This window comes from Camelus dromedarius, chromosome 15, assembly GCF_036321535.1.
Source record: "Camelus dromedarius isolate mCamDro1 chromosome 15, mCamDro1.pat, whole genome shotgun sequence".
Taxonomy (NCBI): Eukaryota; Metazoa; Chordata; class Mammalia; order Artiodactyla; family Camelidae; genus Camelus; species Camelus dromedarius.
Genome location: NC_087450.1, coordinates 30,054,378 through 30,074,736, shown reverse-complemented (window position 1 = coordinate 30,074,736; position 20,359 = coordinate 30,054,378). Strand labels below are relative to the sequence as shown.

The window sequence follows — 20,359 nt, the reverse complement described above, 5'->3', positions numbered from 1 at the left end:
AGGTGTGATATTAAGAATATTGAATCACAGTATGGCCAGGCAGGGCAGACACAGGACTTCGAACTGGGACAAGGTCCTGGAAGACTCCTACTAGGCCAAGGGCCCACTATATACCTTGTGGAGCATGAGAAGGTCCTAGGGGATGTGGCAGAGGTGCCAGGGGCTCTGGGTTAGCAGATGGCACTCAGGAATGTGGGACTGCAGTTAGTTACTCTTTTGGTTTGGTTTGGAGGTTTTTCAGGGGGACAGGTAATTCGGCTTATTTTTTTTTATTTTTTTAAGGGAGGTACTGGTGATTGAACCCAGGACCTCGTGCATGCTAAGCATGCGCTACCACTGAGCTATACCCTCCCCCCTGTTAGTTACTCATTGATAGGGACATATTTCAGTATTTTAACCACTGGTACAACTGAAACCATTCATCAGTTAGCCCTGTCCCCAAGAAGACAATAAATCCTGACTTTCCTACAGTCTAGGGTCATTGGGATGGACTGGTTCAGAGCTGAAAGGACAGTGGGCTCCTCACACACACAGGCACACATTCAGCCCATCTAATTGGCCCCCTCAGTGTAGGGGTTCTGAGTGGACCTGTAGGATTTCTGTCTTGGCTGAATCAGTGCACTGACTGGGGCAGAGAAGCAGGTGTGGGAGTACCCGGGCTGGTATTTGCTGGAGATATGTGAGCCAGAGGCAAGCAAAGGTCAGATTCTGAGGCAAGGTCAACCTGGAAGGTCAGCTTCTAGGGAGAAGGCGGGGAGCAGGAACAGGAACTGGAACAGAGCCAACAGCAGGGGACAGGTGCCAGGGCCCGGGGACCTCTTGGTGGTGTGCAGGGGGCAAAGCCTATGGCCAAGTCTAGGGTGAGGAGGCTGTTTAGGCCTGACCTCTTGATGACAGTGCTGCCAGACCCCAGGGAAGAGCTAGGAAGAGGCCACAAGAGTCCACACTAGCCACATTCAAAGCCAACCCGTTCTGCCAGTGATGAGTAAATACAGCTCTCCTCAGTGAGAAGCTTAAATAACTGCCAAACAGTTTCAAAGACAGCAGATTCCTGATGGAGATGGGTGACAGTCAGGAATAACTTCAAGAAGACTTAGACTCAAGGGGACATGGTGGAAAGAGAAATCTGCATGGAACACAGGGGCTCCAGTTTCCTCTGCCATTAACAGGCTGTGTGACCCCAGGTGAGTCACTGCCCATCTCTGGGCCACATTTCCTCTGCCTGCACTATGAGGGCTTTGGCTTTGGCCTCACAAGGATCTTGAGGGTAAAGATCACGATCAGAGAAGAGCCAGCCCAGAGTGAGTTGAGGAACAGCCAAGCAGGGGCTGCTCAGAGTATATCACAGTGTGATTTAGCTCCACCATCTGGGAAGGCTCCTGAAATTCCCAATCCAGAAAATGCAGTGGGGGAAAGGTTGTTTGAAACTTGGCCTGCTCCCATTAATGCTCAGACATGCATTGAGTCCAGAAGCCAGAGGCAGAATTATCTTCAAGCTAAAGAAGCCTCAGACCTCACAGAGGTCCAAGCTATGTGTTCACATTTTTTTCCTTGTGGAGAGTGTCCCTAAATTTTATGAGCATCAAGCCCCACAAAGCCTAGCCCTAGCCCTGCCAGTTGCCCTGTGATCTGGAGCCATTATTACAGCAGGTGGAGGACACTGACAAGCACTGTCCTCATCTGATAAGCAATGCCCAGTGGCAGACAGCAGGAGGCTACACCCGTGGTGGCTTGACATGTACTTATTCACCGGTGCCTGATCAAAAAATAACAATACCACACACAAATATCTCACATTCACCTTCATTATCCTAGTTCATCCTCCCCGCGAGCCTGTGAGTTGGGCCAGACCGGTCTTACCACTTCTAATTTAGATGCCAAAACTGAAGCTCAGAGAAGCTAAGAGGCCTGTTCAAGTCTGCAGCACTGGATGGAGACAAAAGCAAGATGCAAACCCAGGACTTTCTTAGGACCAGCCCAGGGCTCTTCAGTTCCCCAATTCAGGACCAGACACAGTCATCCTAAAGTAAAGCATAAAGCAATTCACCCCAAATCTGCCTGGAGGCTTCTGTGGCACAGACACCTCCATCCTGGTCCCGGGGACAAAGGAGGCATGTGTGGGCATATTGCACAAAACCAAACTTGAATCGTAGGCCAGTCCCGTCCCCATCATGCCTTAGAGGATGTTAGCCCTGTCTGACATCTTGATCCTGTAACCTCAGGAGCCAGAACCACCCAGCGAAGCCACTCCTTGAACTTCGGGAAAAAGAGGATTTTTCCATTTTCCCCATATTTTCTTCCTGAACTTTGTGTTCCTACTCACAACACAAGTCATTTAGATCAGCTATATTTATACTAAATATAAACATAACCGCTCAACCACGGTGTAGTTCAGTTGGCAGTAATTTCTCTACAGTTTCCAGACAGCAAACGACGAGAGATTCAAGGGCCCAAGATACACACATGAACATACACACACACACACATACACACAATCACACACACGTGCAAAAACACACACGCCTCCCTGTGACAACTCCAGTCTCTCAAAGCCACAACTATGTGGAAGAGGGGGATCCAGCCACCACCCCAAATATGAATCAGATCTTTAGACATGGTTTAATCTAGCACGACAACCCCACCCAAGAAACCTCAGGACTAAACTCACCAACCAAAACAACGGACAAGGAAAACAGCTGCAGGGTGAGCTGCCCAGATCCCTTCATTTGCTTTATTCTAACGAGGCCACCTGGGACCCCAGCATAAATAGGACCAGGTCTCACTTGAGAAACTGTGCACGTGGCACCTCTAGGGCAGGGTTTCAAACCTAGGGAGACTGCCAAGGAGCAGTTTGGAGGAACCAGGCTGAACTGTGACCTCGCCTCAGAAAGTGTTGACTGCGCTGTCAAACCGGATCACCCAGGGGACTGGGATTCATTGGAGGGCAGCTTTGAATGTTCCTACAACTTTCTGGCTTCAAAAAGGGGAGCCTTCTCTATTCTCCTGTAATTGAGCGAGATGGACTCTCTTCCAGACCCTTTATAGACTCCAATCAAGTCCTTTCCTTCTTTTCTGATGGGTGAGTCTAGACCCTTCCTATGCTATCCTCGGTGGATTTTCCTTCCTCTGTCTAATCCCTGCTCACTCCTCTGGATCTGCTGCAAACAGGTGCAGTCTGCTCTTCTGAAGTGTCACAACCGGGATTTAGGGTTTGCACTGGGGGACAGAGAGGGAAATTCCCATTTGATTCCATTGAAAATGTCCTTTATTTTATGGCTTTCGTAGCCGCCAGCCTCCAAGATGGCCATATGATGGTTCCGCTCCTGAGGCTCATGCACCTGTGTAGTCCCTTCACACCGTGGGCTTCCTTGCGTGATCAACAGAATATTGTGGAAATGATGGGATGTAACCTCAGAGCACCTGCCCTAAAAGACATTGCAGCTTCCCCCTAGAATAACTACTAGGATAACTTGGCAGAGTTCCACACGGCTCTCTGTACCCTGTCCTCTTGGAGCACTTGCTCCAGCAGAAGCCAGCTGCCATGTTGTGAGCAGCCCCATGGAGACGTCCACATGATGATGGCTTGAGACTTTCTGCTAAGAGCTAGCATGAACTTTCCATCCTCCCATCCCCATCATGCCTTAGAGGACTTTAGCCCTGTCTGATGTCTTGATCCTGCAACCTCAGAAGAGACCCAGAGCCAGAACCACCGAGCGAAGCCACTCCTGAATTCCTAGCCAACAGAATATATTTGAGATAATAAATGTTTACTGTTCTAAACCCATAAGTTTGGGGGTAATTTGTTATGCCACATTAGATAACTAATGCAACTAATAATATTATACATCAAACTGAACTGCTTTGCTGTACACCTGAAATTAACATTGCAAGTCAACTATACTTCAATAAAAAAAATTTTAATAAAAAATAATAATATTATACAACAAAGCAAAAGGGGACAGAGTACAGAGAACTGTTTAGAACTCTGCCAAATGACGCCCAGGCCCCCACAGCCTAGTGATGGGCACATAACCCCTGCTTGGCACACTGCACTCTCCACCTCCTTGGCGCCTTTCTAACTGAAGCTTCTGGAAATTTGAGTTGAATTTTTTCTTTCCCTTGCAAATTAGAGAGTCCTGAGGTAAGAGGATCTCACACAGAGAAAGGCAGCAAAATGTAGAAAGATGAGGAGGAGAAAGTTAAGTGCTCTGTACTTTCGTGCAGAGAATATACAAGCAGGAAGTTCCTCGTGCATGTCCTTAACTATGTTTGATGTGAATTCCTGCGCACTGCTCTTTTGAAGGGAGAGGGTGATACCATTTGCTTCCATCTATTTAAGTAAGTGGATCAAACTCAGTGTTGGATTTTATGGAGCTGTGTTCTTGTTGTTTTTTCCATGATACAATTAAAGAAAAGGGGAAGAAGTTTGTGTCCATGTTCTACATATGGAACATAGATAGATGTGGGGGCACAAGAGATGGAGAAAATATGGTCCTTGTCTTTCAATAACTTACATCTAAACAGACAATCACCTCTACTGGGAAGAAATACCACAATTGCTAGGGCGCACCGCACACACTGTCACAGCTTCTGAAGTCATCTGGCCAGACCTTCCAATCTGAGTCTGAAGTAAACTCAGCCTGTAAACTTCTATGGGAGGCACCTTGTAAAACCCACATTTGCCATCAACTTTTTAAATCAGTTGCCACTGCCATGTTATATGAAATGCTGAATGTTGAAAGCCATGGTAGCATTCAGTCATTTAGAAAACTGCAGCAGGGAACTCATGGTGCCAGTGAATGGTTTTGAATTTTTCACAGTATTACTTCTCTCCTTTTTAAAAACTGAGATATAATTCACGTACCGTAAAATTCACCATTTAAAGTATTCAATTCAGTGGTTTTTAATACAAGGTTGCTCAACCATCACTGCCACCCACATTTTCATCACATTCCAAAAAACCCTGTACCTCAAACTATTAGGTATAAAATTAACTGCAAAGACATATTGTACAACATGGAGAATACAGCCAATATTTTGTAACTATAAATGGAGTTTAACTCTTTAAAATTGTGAATCACTCTATGGGAGCCCTGTAACATATAATATTGTTCGTCAACTATACTTCAATTTAAAAAAAGACAATTAAATATAGTTATCTTACCTTTAACATCCTATTAAATATGTCTTAAATATTGGACAAAACCCAAAGAAGAGGTAGAAGACATCAAATGGCATTACTGACGTGACATCCAACTGTTGAAAGAACACATTCACAATTATGTTATGCTTACATGCTCTTTTGGACATGAACTGATTTGTATCAATGTATACAAACGCTGACCAGTCACCATGAATTATTTGTTGTTTGTATTTAACAACATTGCCTCCAGTTAAATATGCATGGTGTCACTGAAAGGTGTATTAGCACCATGAAAACAAGAACACTATTTCGTAGCCTACTTCCAATGAATTTAATTTTCAACTTCATGCATCTCATCTCTCCTTAAGCGCTGCATTTTCTGGGATTTTTATTGAGCTGTCACATATATTTCAGGGATGGCATGGTTGCTGATGTTAAAATACATTTTAATAGTGTTTTTAATATGGGGCTCTTGCACTGAAAATCAAGTCCATTCTTGACTTTATTTGAAACCATTGGACATTCATTGCAGTGATAGATCCTTATGTTTCAGCCAATTTTCCAGGGTTCAGGGCTGATTTTATTGCTGGTGGTTCATCCAGACTCCTCAGTTCTTTCTACTGCTATCTATTCTGGACCGTATTGCTAACAACAAACTGCTGTGAACGTATCTATCAGAGACTGCAGGCTAAGAGAGAGGAGACAGAAGAAATTAGTCCCATTTACAGTTAATCAGCAGCTCTGATAGGAGAAGTACTATTACAGCTAAAGATAAATATTTTTAATCTGTCACGTATTTAAGTTATGCCAGCCTTCTGTTACCCTGGTAACTGAAATGACAACATCACACTTGCATACTTTCCTGATTGCAATGATAACAATAAAAAAATTCCTGTAAGTAAAACTAAATACCCACACCTGCAGCAGTCACTTCCTATTCCTCCCTCCCCTCAGCCCATGGCACCTGCTAATTTCCCTTCTGTCTTTCTAGATTTGCCTATTCTGGACATTTCTTATAAAGGGAATCATGCAGTGTGATGTTTTGTGACTGGCTCCTTTCACATAACACGTTTTCAAGGTCCATTCATGTTGTAGCAGAATCAGTAATTCGTTTCTTTTTATTGTTGAACAAGACTGCCATTATATAGATATACTCTGTTGAGTGTATCCATTCATCAGTTGTTGTTTCCAATGAGCAGTTTTTTAAAAAGCCTGATCTACATCAAGTTCAAAATTACTATAAATGCTATTTCCTGTCCCTCCTCTCCTTGCCATAGAACTCCCCCAGGAAGTGGTGACTCTCTCGTTGCAGTGAAGCAGTAGATACCATGTTCTGTAAGCATGAAATCAGGCACATAGCTCTGCACTGATCACAGGAAGTCCCACGTCATGAAATTTCCCCCTGGGCGTTTTTCTTGGTGTTTGGGGAATGTAGGTATTACTGCAAGTCTACCCCAGCTAGCTTGTTAGAATCCCCCCACAGCTCTGGGTCCTGCAAAGAAAGCCCTTCACCAGCTCCTGTTTCCAAGCTTATTGATGGTAGATGCTTCTAACCCAGTCATTTAAAGCAAATGACTACCTTGGCCCAGCCTGGAGATGAAGTAGATGACCATTCTTGACTGGCCACACGTGGAGAGGAGGCAGAGCTGTGTGTGAGCAGGAGAGCGAAGATGATGACCTGGAAAGAGTTCTTTTAAGAAACCACATTATTCATTCAGTCAGCCAGTCATTCTGTAAGTATCCAGCCCTCCTGTGGTCCTGGCCCCGCACCAGGCACTGTTGGGGATAGCATTTTTTTCACTTTCCTTTTTTTTTTTCCAGAGTCTTTTTTTAAAAATAATTCTTATTTTTTTATTGATGTGTAGAGGATTTACAATGTTAGTTTCAGGTGTACGGCAAAGTGATTCAGTTATACATATACATGTTTTTTTCAGATTCTTTTCCATTGTAGCTCATTACAAGAAATTGAATATAGTTCCCTGTGCTATACAGTAGGTCCTTGTTTATCTATTTTATATATAGAAAAATGTTATCTATTGATCCCAAACTGCTAATCTATCTCATCCCCTCTCTTACCCCCTGGTAACCACAGTCTGTTTTCTACGTCTGTGAGTCAATTTCTGATTTGTAAATACAATTTATATATACATTTTTAGATTTCACATATAAGCAACATCATATGACGTATCACTTTCTTTTAAAGATCTTATGGCCTGGACAGGTAGACTATGAAATATCACAGTAAAAGACAACCAAAAAGCCCCAGCGTCTATAATATAGACAGAAACACTGCTTTGCACAAGAAAAGAAGTGAATATTATGCCAGTGAGACCAAAGTCCGAAGTCTTGAAAGGGAAGATAACTCCTAATAAGAGAAGTGTAAAGAAATCACAACTCTGGTTTATTTCCTAGGAAATTAAAAAGAAACTAGAAAAATCTGGTGTGCCAGTTATTACCTCTCAGCTGCCAACCCACCCTTTCTCCTCTGCCTGTGACGCTGGCTGGGCTGCATACAAGCACTTTTCTTCTTTGCCAGCTGCTCCCTGACAGGTTCCACCAGGTAATCAGGTAAGCGCAGGAGCCTGAAGGGCTGGAGCCGGACATGGGATTTGCTCCTTCCTGTTTGCTACCTGTTCCTGACAGCGTCACCCCAGCAACACATCCTCACCTGGCGTTCCTTCCAGGAAGCAGCACAATCACCTTCACTGCACTTCCCTCGGCGGCATCAGCAGGGTTCAGACAGTAGTCCCTCGTCGGAGGCTAAGCTCCAGCTCCACAGAACCCCTCATCCATGGTCTAAGTTTTAGTCATTCCAACCTCTTTGTTTCCTCAGCCCAGGGCTGGCAGGAGCTTCCCACAGTTCCTACATCTGTGACTGGTTAGTATTCTCATTTTGCCTTGTCAGTTACCTTTTTTACAACTCGTCAACAATGATTTATTTTGAACTCTGTTAAAATAAATGGGGTAATTTCCATCTCCTGATGACCTCTTGACTGATTCAGTGGACCCAGACGAGCCGAGACTGATCCTGTTGATTGGGGGTGACCACTCGTGAAGAACCATCCTATTTTGGCCAGGGGATGGCCTGGAGTCAGTGCAGGCAAGACCACAAGCCACAGGAGAGGGTTGCAACCATGCCCTGGGAGCCAGAGTTAGGAAGACTTTCATTCAATAGATAAATTCAGTTTTGTAGGTAGAAATCTCAGGAAGGAATGATTGAATGAATGCTAGGTGGACAGCGTGCAGCCCACTGCAGCCTCTGCATAGACATTCTTGTGTGGATAATAGTTCAGAATCCCGGAAGCCATACTGGGAAGGCTGTACCCATCAGTCTGTTCCTTGTAGTGTCTTTAGTTGAGTACCTGGTAGAATCCTTACTTATTCTTTTCATGTTTCTTTCAAAAGACTTAATTTCTGACCTAGAGCTTGTAGCAAGTTCAGTCACTTAGACAAAGTGAAAGGATAAACAGATCAGTAAGCAGAAACCACTTATGATAAAACTCACTGACTGGTTAGTTGACTACAGTAACCTATAAGGTCAGAATGCAGAAGAGTAGAATCTTCTATTGGATGTAATACATGATCACTTCATAGCAATTCTGGAGTAAAAATGTATTCTGGTCTTTTAGCACATTGACAAATCTCAGGGTCCTTCAAATCCATCCAATAAAGTGTGTGTTGCAATTGATACTGGTTGGCAAGAGTATTTTAAACACAGGAAAAAATCTTAAAAATCAATTTGTTGGGGGTTATTATGTCAGTCTACATACCTGAACGTGAGTATGTGTCTATCCATCCTAAAAGGCGAACAGCCACTGAGGTGACCCTTTACCTGTTCAGAACTGACTCAGGGGAGTTGAGCTTTTCTTTTTTATTGATAGTTCCTCCCCTTATTGTGAGCTTGATAAACACAGCAGCTCTATCAGTTGAGTGGTAAAAGCATGGAGATTACCAAACCTAAGTATTACCAATACCTAAGTATTTCTAGCATTTTTTTCTTTTATAAGGCAGAGGAGTAGATTTTGGGGGGCTACCAAACACCATCTAGGAAGTGCCAAATGAGATTTGCATGTAAACAAGGTTTTGCCAACTTTCTTCTGAATTTCAGGGCAAGGAAACATCAAAAAGAATCATCAGTGGAGATTGAGCACTGCTTTCCAACAGAAGCATTGCTGCTTGATAATAAAGAATACTTGGAGCTTGGCTAACTGGCAAACAAGAGTAACAGTGCAATATTTTAAATAAACACAGCAGAAGATAACATCGTCATCATTATCATGATTAGGTGATATAGCTCTTTCAGAAGTGAGAAACTTTCAATGCTTGTTTCAAAGCACTATAAATTAAGCTTTCAAGGGAAAATACTCAGCTGGCATGAGGCACCTCTGCTACCTGGGCAGATTACACAGAAAGTAATTTTTTTTTTACTGCTTTTAGTGAAAATTACACTAAAAACTGCAAGATCAATTTTGAACCATGCATTTTCTCTTCATCACATATAATTTATTTTGTGTACTCATTTTAATATTTATATATTTAAACATACAATTATCAAGTTAGATCACAATCTTAGTTTTAAGATATAATTAACCTTACAAGACAAAGTATAATATATATTGTATCGACTTTACCACTTCATTGGTTTTTTTTTTTTAAGGTAAAACCTATGCTTGGAGACTCAGTACTCTTCTATCTCTCTGTGAATTTTAATTTTCTTAATAATATTCCAAGTAGCCAAACACTTCTCACTAATTAATTATAATATTAGTCTAAAGTCTTAAGGTTGTTTGAGGATCTTATAAATTATGTTTAAGTTGCAATTACAAAATAACACAATCATTGTTAATATTAAAAGTTTGTCAGAGAGATGACAGAAATTTTCTACGGATATTGAAAGTGAAGTAATGAAATCCAAAAGATTTGAAGCATTGTCTGAAATTCACAAGAACCAATCCATTTCTTTTCTTTTTCACTAACACATTTGTTGTCATCATTCAATTTAGTTGAATGCACGTATTTACATTCTCATAACCTGATATATTTTGTTGAAATAATAATTTGTCTAACCCATATAACCAGTATCAAAAAATCAGAAAGTCCAAATTAATTAGGTTTTCCAAAAAAAAAAAAACAAAACAAAAAAACCCCAAAATCTTACCTAAAATGAGATGTACATTTATATTACACTCCACACCGTGATAAAATCAGGGTAAAGCGTACAACTGTTTTTAAACCAAAATTATCAAATCATTCTTATCTGTTCAAGGATTCACCTCTATAGGAGTATTGGTGAATATGGATCCAGATATAATTCTGCATTCATTTATCAAATGTTTAAAATACTTCATAGAAGTTTCCTTAGTGTTTTTTAAATGACAACATATTGACTATATTTTCTAATTTTCTGTATTCATATTCAAAATGCTTTGACATTTGAGACCTTGATCCTGAACAGACTGCCCCTCCCAGGACTAGCTAATTCCTAGAAGGCAAACACCCTCTGCAAATACACCATTGATATATATATACCAACCAATCCAGTGCCCACACCCTCAACCATCTCTTTTATTAAACTGTCACACACCAAGTCAATATTCCCCTGGCACTAAGTCACCTCAGGGTTAGATGCCAGACAACTAGGGACTACCTCTACAGCCCAGAGCCCACCAAAATCATTTAAACTAACTAATCTTAAACTGACTTGACATACCTACCCTGCTTTGCCCATTCCTTCCCATAAAAACACCAATAAAGGAGGTCATGCTCCTTCCTCCTGTCTCCTGACTGACCCTGGTGCTTCCCCATGTGGCCCTGCACAGCATGCCCTGACTCCCGTTTCTAGGGTTCTGTGAGTATAAACTTCTAGCCATGAGAATCATTTCTGTGTTTTCATGTCTTACTATACTTGATTGAAACAAATCCTTGGTACATTTTTAGAATAGAGTGCTGATTGTTAGCTTAATACTATTTGCCTTTCTTTTCATTCTTTTGAGCTCCCTATAATGAGTACAAATGATAGAGTCCTAGGATGTGTTAATCTAGCTTCCCCCAACAAAGCCAATCACCGATATGCAGGGCTTCAATTAATTACAGTTGTCATAAATGGTTAATTCTTTTTCCTCTGGGGAGGGGCAATGTTACTGATGCACAAATAAGCACCACAAACATCAGTACTATAACTTCAGCCATGGGTCAGATGCAAAGGCCAACACCGACACATGTGCCTCCAGAAAAAAACAAACAAAAATAACTTCTGCAGGTAAACAACTGTGAGACCACAGAGCTGGACAGATAGAAACTGTAAGCCACTACTTTCTCCCCACCCACTCTGGGGATCTTTCATGGTTCCATCCCATAGAACCCTTTAAACAAAGACATGTGAACAAAAGCCTGCAAGCCCAGGTCTCTACGTCACCTTTGTAAGCTTTCTCAGACCTCCTAGCACAAACCATGGTACCACAGACCCTTAACCAGGCTTCCAGCCTTTAATCTGGAAAACAGGCATTTAACCTCCAACATCATCTACCAGGTCTTTTCTCTGGTCAGCACTTCTGGGACCCAGACCACACCTTTCAAATTCTCCTCTGAAAGCCAATAGCCAGGTCCTACCAGTTTCCAATAGGCAGATAGACATGACTTGAAGAATTGCATTTTCTGTTTCTAATTTTTGAAAGACAAAGACATCTTAACAGATAGGTAGGTGTCATCATCAGACTTTGATGCATAAGAGCAGTGAAAATGACCCAAATTTGCCATATCCTTGCATAAATTCACTAGTTGGTTGAAGTAATCCTGAAACAGGTAGGCTGGGGAGGATCAAAGGATCTCAAAATTATATTTTCTGTTGGATCTTGGTCTAGGGGCTGCTGTCTACTTTAGGGAGCCCTTGGGGGGGCAGCAGTGAGACAGGCAGGGACCTGGGACCCTTTATCAGTGTGCTTGCACTTACACCTGGACAAACATCTCGAGCAACAGAAAACAAAGAAACTACAGGGGATTAAAAATAACAACATGCATGCTGCAGTTGGGGCAGTTATGAACAACAAGATGCAAAAAGGGCACAGACCAAATGCTATTTCAGAGGTGCTGGGAGCAAAAGCAGGGTACTGCGTATGATCCTGCACACAGCACCACCAAGGGGCTGGGCAGAGCACCTAAGGCACCCCTCCAGCCCAACACTCAACTTATTTAAAGAATCAGCCCACTCTCCTCAGAAAGCAAGCAAGAGCACCTGTCTCTTGTTCTTGCTCCCCCATGCTGCTGTACGAGTCCCAGTAAAGCCTTGCCTGAATGCTTCGTCTGGCCTTTTATCAATTTCTATTGATTAGAGTCCAAGGATTCTGGTTGGTAACAGTAAGACCTCCCGAAACTGTTAAATTGTTGAAATAACAATAATAATCAATTGTTCATCACATAAAGTTATATTCTTTCAGAGACTCAGCTGACCCTCAGCTGGGCCTGTTAGGGTATGTTCTCATATGATATTAAAGGTCGCACAAACATCTCTCTGTTTTATTTCTAAGTTTTGTTTTATTTTCCCTGAACAAAGCTTCCTTTCTGGAAAGTAGAAGCAGCAACTTTGAGTGCCGGATTTTCTGGTTCCTAAGAAATGAGAAACTATTACCAGATAATTTAATAAATAACATAGTCAGATGCTTAAGTGTTTGTAGGCTCTGAGTTCAAAATTCTACCTCTTAGAGGCTATTCTATGGAAGGATTCAGAGCTACATGTACCCAAAGCTTCATGCCCCAAGATGTTTATCTCAGTGCCCTTGACCACAAGGAAAAACAGTGAATAGTCTAAAGGATTGGCTAATGACGTGTAGTAGAAGGCTTCGACTCCTTCAACAGGCTTCACTTTGTTCTGACTCCACTCCTTACCTATTGAATCTGCCCTCAACTCCAGCCTTTACTTCCTGGTCTGTAAAATTAGGACTAATGATACTGGATCACACAATATGCAGATGTGTTTAGGCACTGCTAAAGCAGAGACGCCAGAGACAATTCTTTTGAAAAAATTTAATATTTGGTGGTAGGAGGGGAAGGGGAAAGCACTTAAACTTTCTTACATTAATTTTGTGTTTTGTTTTTTAGTTATGAATAGTATGGTGGTCCCATGATCATATTTGTTAGGGAGGAAAAACTCCCTCTCTTCCTTCTTAGGTTCTAAATGTGAGAGCCAGCAAATTAAACTGACAAAAAGCAGATTAGCAGGAGAAAAGATGAATTATAAACACATTTGTATGGGATTTCACAAAGAAGTGTGATTCAAAGAAGCAGTCCAAATTGGGGGCTTATCTACCAAATTAATCAGTCTATCTAAGAAAGAAATGGAAAATTTTCTTCTAGCCAAACTGAGGATTATAATCCAGAAACAGCCCCTCAGAAAGCCTGGAGAACTGTTCCACCCATTAGAGATCAAAGCATAGTTACATGTTTTTTTGAGACAGAGCTGTACGTTAAATGAGGTATTATTAACAGTGTACACAATCCAGATCTACACATACAAGAGCAGTGGGTCACAGGTCATCTAGGCCCCTTACAAATTAAGAAGGTTATCTCCTAAATAATTGTGACCCTTGATGAGATAAGAAGGAATGTTATCTCCTAAGGAGACCTGGTTAATGCAGATGCACAACACACACTAAAGGGGAGGCAGGAGGCCCAAATAGGCAAAGAAAAAAATTATGTTTAAATTTTTCTCATCTTGCCATAAAATATGAATTTTATTTCATTACACCTTAAGAAGTGAATGGAAGAGGGAGAAAGACACTGCATAGGAAAGAAAAATGGGCCCTTAAGCAAGTGGATGGGAGATGTGATTGTCTGGTGATAATGTCTCTTTGGGTGTGGTGCTGACTTCTCTCAAAAGATTCCAGTTGCTCCTGGAAAGGAGGTTTATGACAGTTGAGTTCTTTTGAGTTATTTTGGGAGTCTCCGCTTTTAGGCAGATAAGGGATTTCAGGAACTCAAAATATTCCCAATCTAATTCAAAAAAATTTTATAGCATAATTACAAAGGCTTGAAAGAGGATCCCTTCCATCTTCTCTTGGGCAGGGTCTCCAGCGTTCATGAGTGCTCTTTGTCAGTGATTGGGTGGTACAGGGAAAAGCTACCTGAGAATTTGGGAGTAAGGACACCAAGATTGCTCCAGATGTTGACCTGAAAATCCTGTGACTAATGGATCAGAGAATAGATATGCAAAGTCACCAAAAGAGGCTCAGCTGGCTGGCGGGACTTGACTGCAACCTGATTAAATATATTAACATATGGAAAGAAGTGTCATTTGGAAGGAGGGCTGAGTTTTCTCCCCCCAAATAATTACCTGCTCCCTGATGGTTTGCCTTTAAAGCAGACTGTCCACAAATGTTTATGAACTTGAATTGGAAAGGAAATGAACAATATCTCCATGTATTGACCGCCAGAATGCCAGGCTTTATGCTAAAGTTCTTTAGTACATTATCTTATTTGAGTCTCAAGATGGCTAAGGCCAGTATTATCAACCTATTTAACAAATGTTTAGAGAAACACATGTGTTGCCCAAGTGATAGTCCAAGCTATAAGGTGGCAGAACAAAGACCAGACCTCAGAATCCAAGCTCCTGACTTCCATGCTGCCATAGGCCAGTCTCCATCCCAGGTATCCTTCTCCTGGATCTTGAGTGGTTTTCTGGGATCCCTGCAACCCAAGTTCCTGTTCATTTTGACAGTGAACCAAAGAAGTGGGAAGTAAACTTGGCTCTCCTACCTCCCTTTTGGATGACCCAAAAGAACATAAATTTTGCAGGGTCTTTAGCATCTGAGCTGTCTAAAACCTTGGAGGTGTCAAACCAGTATCACCGTGGAAGAGAAGCAGAAAGTCTCTGTCTGAGCCCTGATTCTGCAAGCGACTACCTGGGTGATATGAGAGAAGTCACTAAGCCTCTCTGGTCCTAATTTTCTCATTTTAAAATGAGAGCAGTAGACCAGATTGCATCTAACCAGGTCAGCACTATCACCCTGGGATTCTGTAGTTCAATCATAAGGGTAAAATCTCTGTAAGGGTAGAGGTTGCAAGGAGAGAGGCAGATTCCTCACTAAAGTGTTTCTATTTCCAGTGATGGAGCTATTTTTAGATTTGATCTGGTTCTCTCATGCATGTTGCATGTTGTGGGATGGTTTTCTGGGTCAATCTTTCTCAAATAAACTGTCATGTAATCCATGACCAGGACAGTTGCCACTGTAATGAGTTAACACCTTTTCCCCACATTAACACTGGCTCTTTTGAAATTGCTTTGCCCCAGTTACATGGCCAGTCTTCAAAGAGCTGTGATGTAGAGGATCCACCTGTCTGGGGTTTCAAAGGGGTATCCTGGAGGGAGTGGTGCAGAGTTTCTCCTCTATCCTTTATTCATGTATTCATTCAGTACTTTGTTTTTCTTGCGTGCTTACTTTGTGCTAGGAACTTAGAATACAACAGTGAACAAAAAATAGACAGAACCCCTACCACCAAGAAGCTTTCACTGGTGGAGAAAACATTAATCAAATAATCATACAAAGTTTAATTGTACTGTTATGTGTGCTACAAAGGAAAAGCACAGGATGCCCTGAGAGCCTAAAACTGGGAGGCCAGAGGCGGCTTCCTTTGGGAGGAACTGTTTGAACTGAGTTCTAAGAATGAGTGGTAGTTAACAGGTGCCAAGGGAAGGGAAGAGAATTCTTGGAAAAGGAAAGAGCATGGCCGGGTCTGTAGAAAGAGGAATTATGAGACTAAAAGGAAGCCAGCGTGGTAGAGCACAGAGAAAAAGAGGGCATCAGGGAACAAAAACTTTTCCTCTACCCTCTTAGGTTCAGTCATGAGTGGGCCTGTGAATTAAACTAACAAAAGATAGATTAACAGGAGAAAAGAAATTAGCCATAGGCATAGTGGAGATTCCAAAAGTAGTAGCTCAGTAAATGGTTAAAGTTATAGGCTTATAGACCTAACTTAGTAGGGAAAAAGGGAGAAAAGCCACTATGGGGAGAACAAAGGTGTTTCTCCAGAAGAGACAAATAGGTTTCCAGAAATACAAATGGGGCATAAGAAAAGTTTGTGATAATGCTTATTTATGCAGATACAAGCGGTCTTTTTGACTTCTTCATGGTCGTAAAACTTTCCCAGGGAGGGGATTATGGTAGGTTTACTCTTGGTCTCCTTCTCAGGAGTAAAAGTTACCCTCAAGAGGCAATTTGTGGCAGTTTCATTTCCCAGAAGTCTCTGTTTTTATTAAATAAGGGAAGAAGGCTTCTTACTGCACTTGTTGAATCCTCAATGTCCTCAGCTTGAAATAATCTTCATACCAACTCTGGGGTTCAAGATGGGTCCCCACAGGAGGTGATGCTGGAGAGGTAGCTGGGGCTAGATGACCCACAACACAACACGGTAAACTATGTTAATTTCACCCTTTTCCTTAGAACAATGGGAAGAACGGAAGGGTTTTAAGCAGCGAGAACTACTGGATTAGATTGCATCTGTTAAACTTGGGGTGCATTTAAGAACTCCAAGAATCGATGTTGAGTAGGCAGCTAGCCAGATGTACCAGTTTGGAACTCAGGAGAGAGCTCTAAAGATCCTTGTATGAGTCATCTATATAGAGATGGTAATTATAGACTAGTGTGCATAAGAGATCACATAAGGAGAGAACGTATAGGAACAAAACGTTCCTTCCTACCCACCTGTAAAAGAAAGAAAGAAAGAAAACAGAGAGAGTGAAAGAAAAAAGAAAGAATAGAAAAAGTTGTAGGGAAGGGAGACTAGGGTGCAGGAAAGCAACACATTTCTAGGTTTGCAGACAGGATCTCTGTGAAACTGTATTATTTCTATTACTTCATTGCAACTTGGACCTTGGATTTGTCTCCTAATGTGACAAGTGGAATTAAAAATCCCTACTTCAGCTACTTTAAAGGGACTGTTGGAACTCAAACAAGAAAAAATTTTGAAAATACAAGGTTTTATAATACTATTATTGCTGCTATTATTACTAGCACAAATAATGGTATCATTGTTACCTGAGAAGGGAAGGAAAGTGAAGCAGAGAAAATTCATTTCTTGTAAGCTTACTAATATACTACACTGTACCAGTCAATTTGCATTATTAATCTTCACTACAAAGATAACAAGGTAGGTACAATATCCCCATTTTACAGACGAGAAGCTAAGCTGAGGCTGAGCAAGGTAAAGAGATTGCCTAAAGTTTCATAGCTAGGACAAAATAGAACTGAGGTTCACATTCACATCTAATACCATGGCCCATGCTTTAAAAAAAAAGTTTTCTCTCCTACTGTGCAAACTACCCCCTCCACCCCACTCCACACACACACACACAGATTTTTCAGCTCAAACAGTGTAATACAATCAAAGTGAATATCGAATGTCACAGGGTCATAAGATCTGAACTGGGCCACTCCCCTAGCCTCCTCTAGATGAGTAAATCTATTGTTCTTCTGAACAATTGGGGAATGAAGAATAAGGTCAGCTTGGGTGCCCTGCTGCCCTGCTGCTGTGCATGCAGTTTGACAAATAGTGTTACATTATTTATTGACTCATCTATGTCATCACAGACTCTTTACATGAAACATTGGCAGCTGTTTATCTAAAGAGCTGGAAATGTATAAAATCCCCATCTCTGGGCCATGCAGATCAAATCCCGTTGCATCGAAGGTATTTTTCAAGCCTCAACCAGTCGGGTTTCTGATAGCATAGGAACAGCTCTCAATGGACAGCAAGGAACTTTGGACAGTAAGGGTGGGTAGTTATTCAACAATGATATATGAGAACATTAAACACTACAGAGAAGATATATATGCCTGCCCTCAAGGAGCTTATGCTCTAGATATCGTGTATCAGCCATCCTACCAGGCATCATAAGTGAGAAATAGCTGGTCTTGCTTCAGAGAAAGGTCATAGAGCTTATGTGACTAGGGAGGTTGAGGACAAATTCACAGGAAAGTTGCTGCTTGAGTTTTGAAGAAAAGGCAAGGCTCAGATGGGCATGTAGGAACATTCCAGGCAGAAGGAACCACAGGAACAAGGCACAGAGGTTAGAAATAAGAAAGGCAGGTTTAAGAATGGAGGCAGGGCCCACGTGGGAGAAGCAGCAGTGTTAGTTGGGGAGCTTGCTTCACTTAGTAACATAATCTCTAGGTCTACCCATATCACTGCAAATGGCATTATTTCATTTTTTATGGCTGAGTAGTATTCGTGTGTGTGTGTGTGTGTGTGTGTGTGTGTGTGTACGTTTACCTTCATTTTCATTTTATTAGGTAGAACTGTTACAATTTGACTGCACATATACAATATATTGCATATAAACAATATACACAATATACTGCATATATTTTTTAAATTTATACGTATGGACTGTTCATTATTTCTAGTAACATTTAGAGCTTTAGATTTTTAAACTTACATAGTTATTAAAGGAATAAAACCAACCATAAAATAAGAATTAATTCAAAAAGATACATACACTCCGCTATTAACAGCAACATTATTTACAGTTGCCAAGATATGGAAGCATCCTAAGTGCACATTAATAGATGAATGGATAAAGAAGATGCAGCATATTATATATATCTTCTTTATCCAATCATCATGGACTTTTAAATTGCTTCCATGTCTTGGCTATTGTAAATAGTGCTGCTATGAACATTGAGATGCATGTATCTTTTCAAATCAGAGTTTTATGTCTTTTCCGAGAGTAGGATTGCTGGATCATATGATAACTCTGTTTTTTAAGAAACCTCCATGCTGGCCTCCATAGTGGCTGCACCAGTTCACATTTCCACCAACAGTGTAGGAGGGCTCCCTTTTCCCCACATTCTCTCCAGCATTATTTCTATACTTTTTGTTGATGGTCATTCTGACTGGTGTGAGGCAATATCTCATCATAGTTCTAATTTATTTTTAAAATATACTTTTTTAAAAGACAACGCTGTTGCACACTTAACAGATTAGAATATATAGTGTAAACATAACTTTTATATCCACTGGGAAACCAAAAAAAAAAATTTAGGTGACTCACTTTGTGGCAGTAATCACTTCATTGCCATGGTCTGGAACCAAACCCGAAGTATTTCCAAGGTACGCGTGTATTCATTATCCTTAAAGGCGTTACCAGCCCAGCAGGAGAAAGCTGAGGCTCAGAGACGGAACATGATCTGCAAGGACACACAGAAGGGAATGTGTTTGGTAAGAATCTGAACCTAGTTCAGTATGTCTCCTTAACACCCTGAACTTTCATACCACATCCATACTCAGCAGTCAGGCCTGTCTATGCGGGAGGCTGACATGCGTCTCTGACTCTCACAAGAAACCCGTCCCCATTGTGATTTGCTTCACATTAAGCCTGGGAACTTGCAGCATCTTGTCTGAGTTCCCTCCCTGAGTACTTCCACCTAGTAGCAGCTGAGAACCTATGACTTCTCCCTTCCTGCTTTTAAAAAGAAAAATTTCTGTAGAAAATTAGGAAAATCCTGAAATGCACAGGAGGCAATTAAAAAAATAATAATCCGTAATTACAATGTTGCAGACAAATGGGTTACAGCTGGGTGTTACAGCTCAGTTGTGACACCAACCTGGATCCCTACGAGACAGCAAGCAGCACTCGGAAAGATGAGGAACTCACGTTTACCACACCAGCGGCCCAAAAAAGTTAACACTTGAAACTCTCGACCCCACCTGTAAATTTACACAGGCCTTTTATAGGCTGCCAGTTTTACACTTTGCAACATCATATGCAAATAAAGTACAACAGAAGTTGACCAACCAGAAACAAGCTTTGTAGAAATAGACCAATCAGGAGTGAGCTCCATGCAAATAAAGTACTACAAATGGACCAATCAGAAGTTAGGAAAGTGGACCAATCAGAAGTGAGAGTAATAACCAATCAGAAGTGAGAGTAATAACCAATCAGGAGTGAGAGTAATACCCAATCAGGAGTGAGAATAATAACCAATCAGAAGTGAGAATAATAACCAATGAGGAGTGAGCTCAGAGAACCAATGGAATTCTAGGTGTAAGTTAGCCCCTTTAGAGGCAAAAAGTGAGATAAAGCGTCTGGGTCGGGGAACCAGACGCTAGTGGGAGGAGAGCAGTGGCCCTGCGTAGGGGTCCTGCCGGTCTTTTTATGGGGCTTCCCGCTTCAACAAAACCTTAAGATGAACCTTTTAAACGGCTTGACCAATTTCCTTCGCATAT

General features: G+C 41.5%; 1 long non-coding RNA gene across 1 annotated transcript in view; it reads right to left on the bottom strand.

Annotated features, from left to right (window-relative positions):
• The window catches only part of LOC116157474 (uncharacterized), a 101,419-nt gene extending 81,618 nt beyond the window's left edge, over window positions 1-19,801 (bottom strand). The window contains exons 1-2 of the long non-coding RNA XR_010384191.1: window positions 19,738-19,801; window positions 19,185-19,320 (exon numbers count right to left, since the gene is read on the bottom strand). This is a non-coding gene — a long non-coding RNA (uncharacterized LOC116157474). The remainder of the gene's footprint in view (window positions 1-19,184; window positions 19,321-19,737) is intronic.
• Window positions 19,802-20,359: the final 558 nt, after the last annotated feature.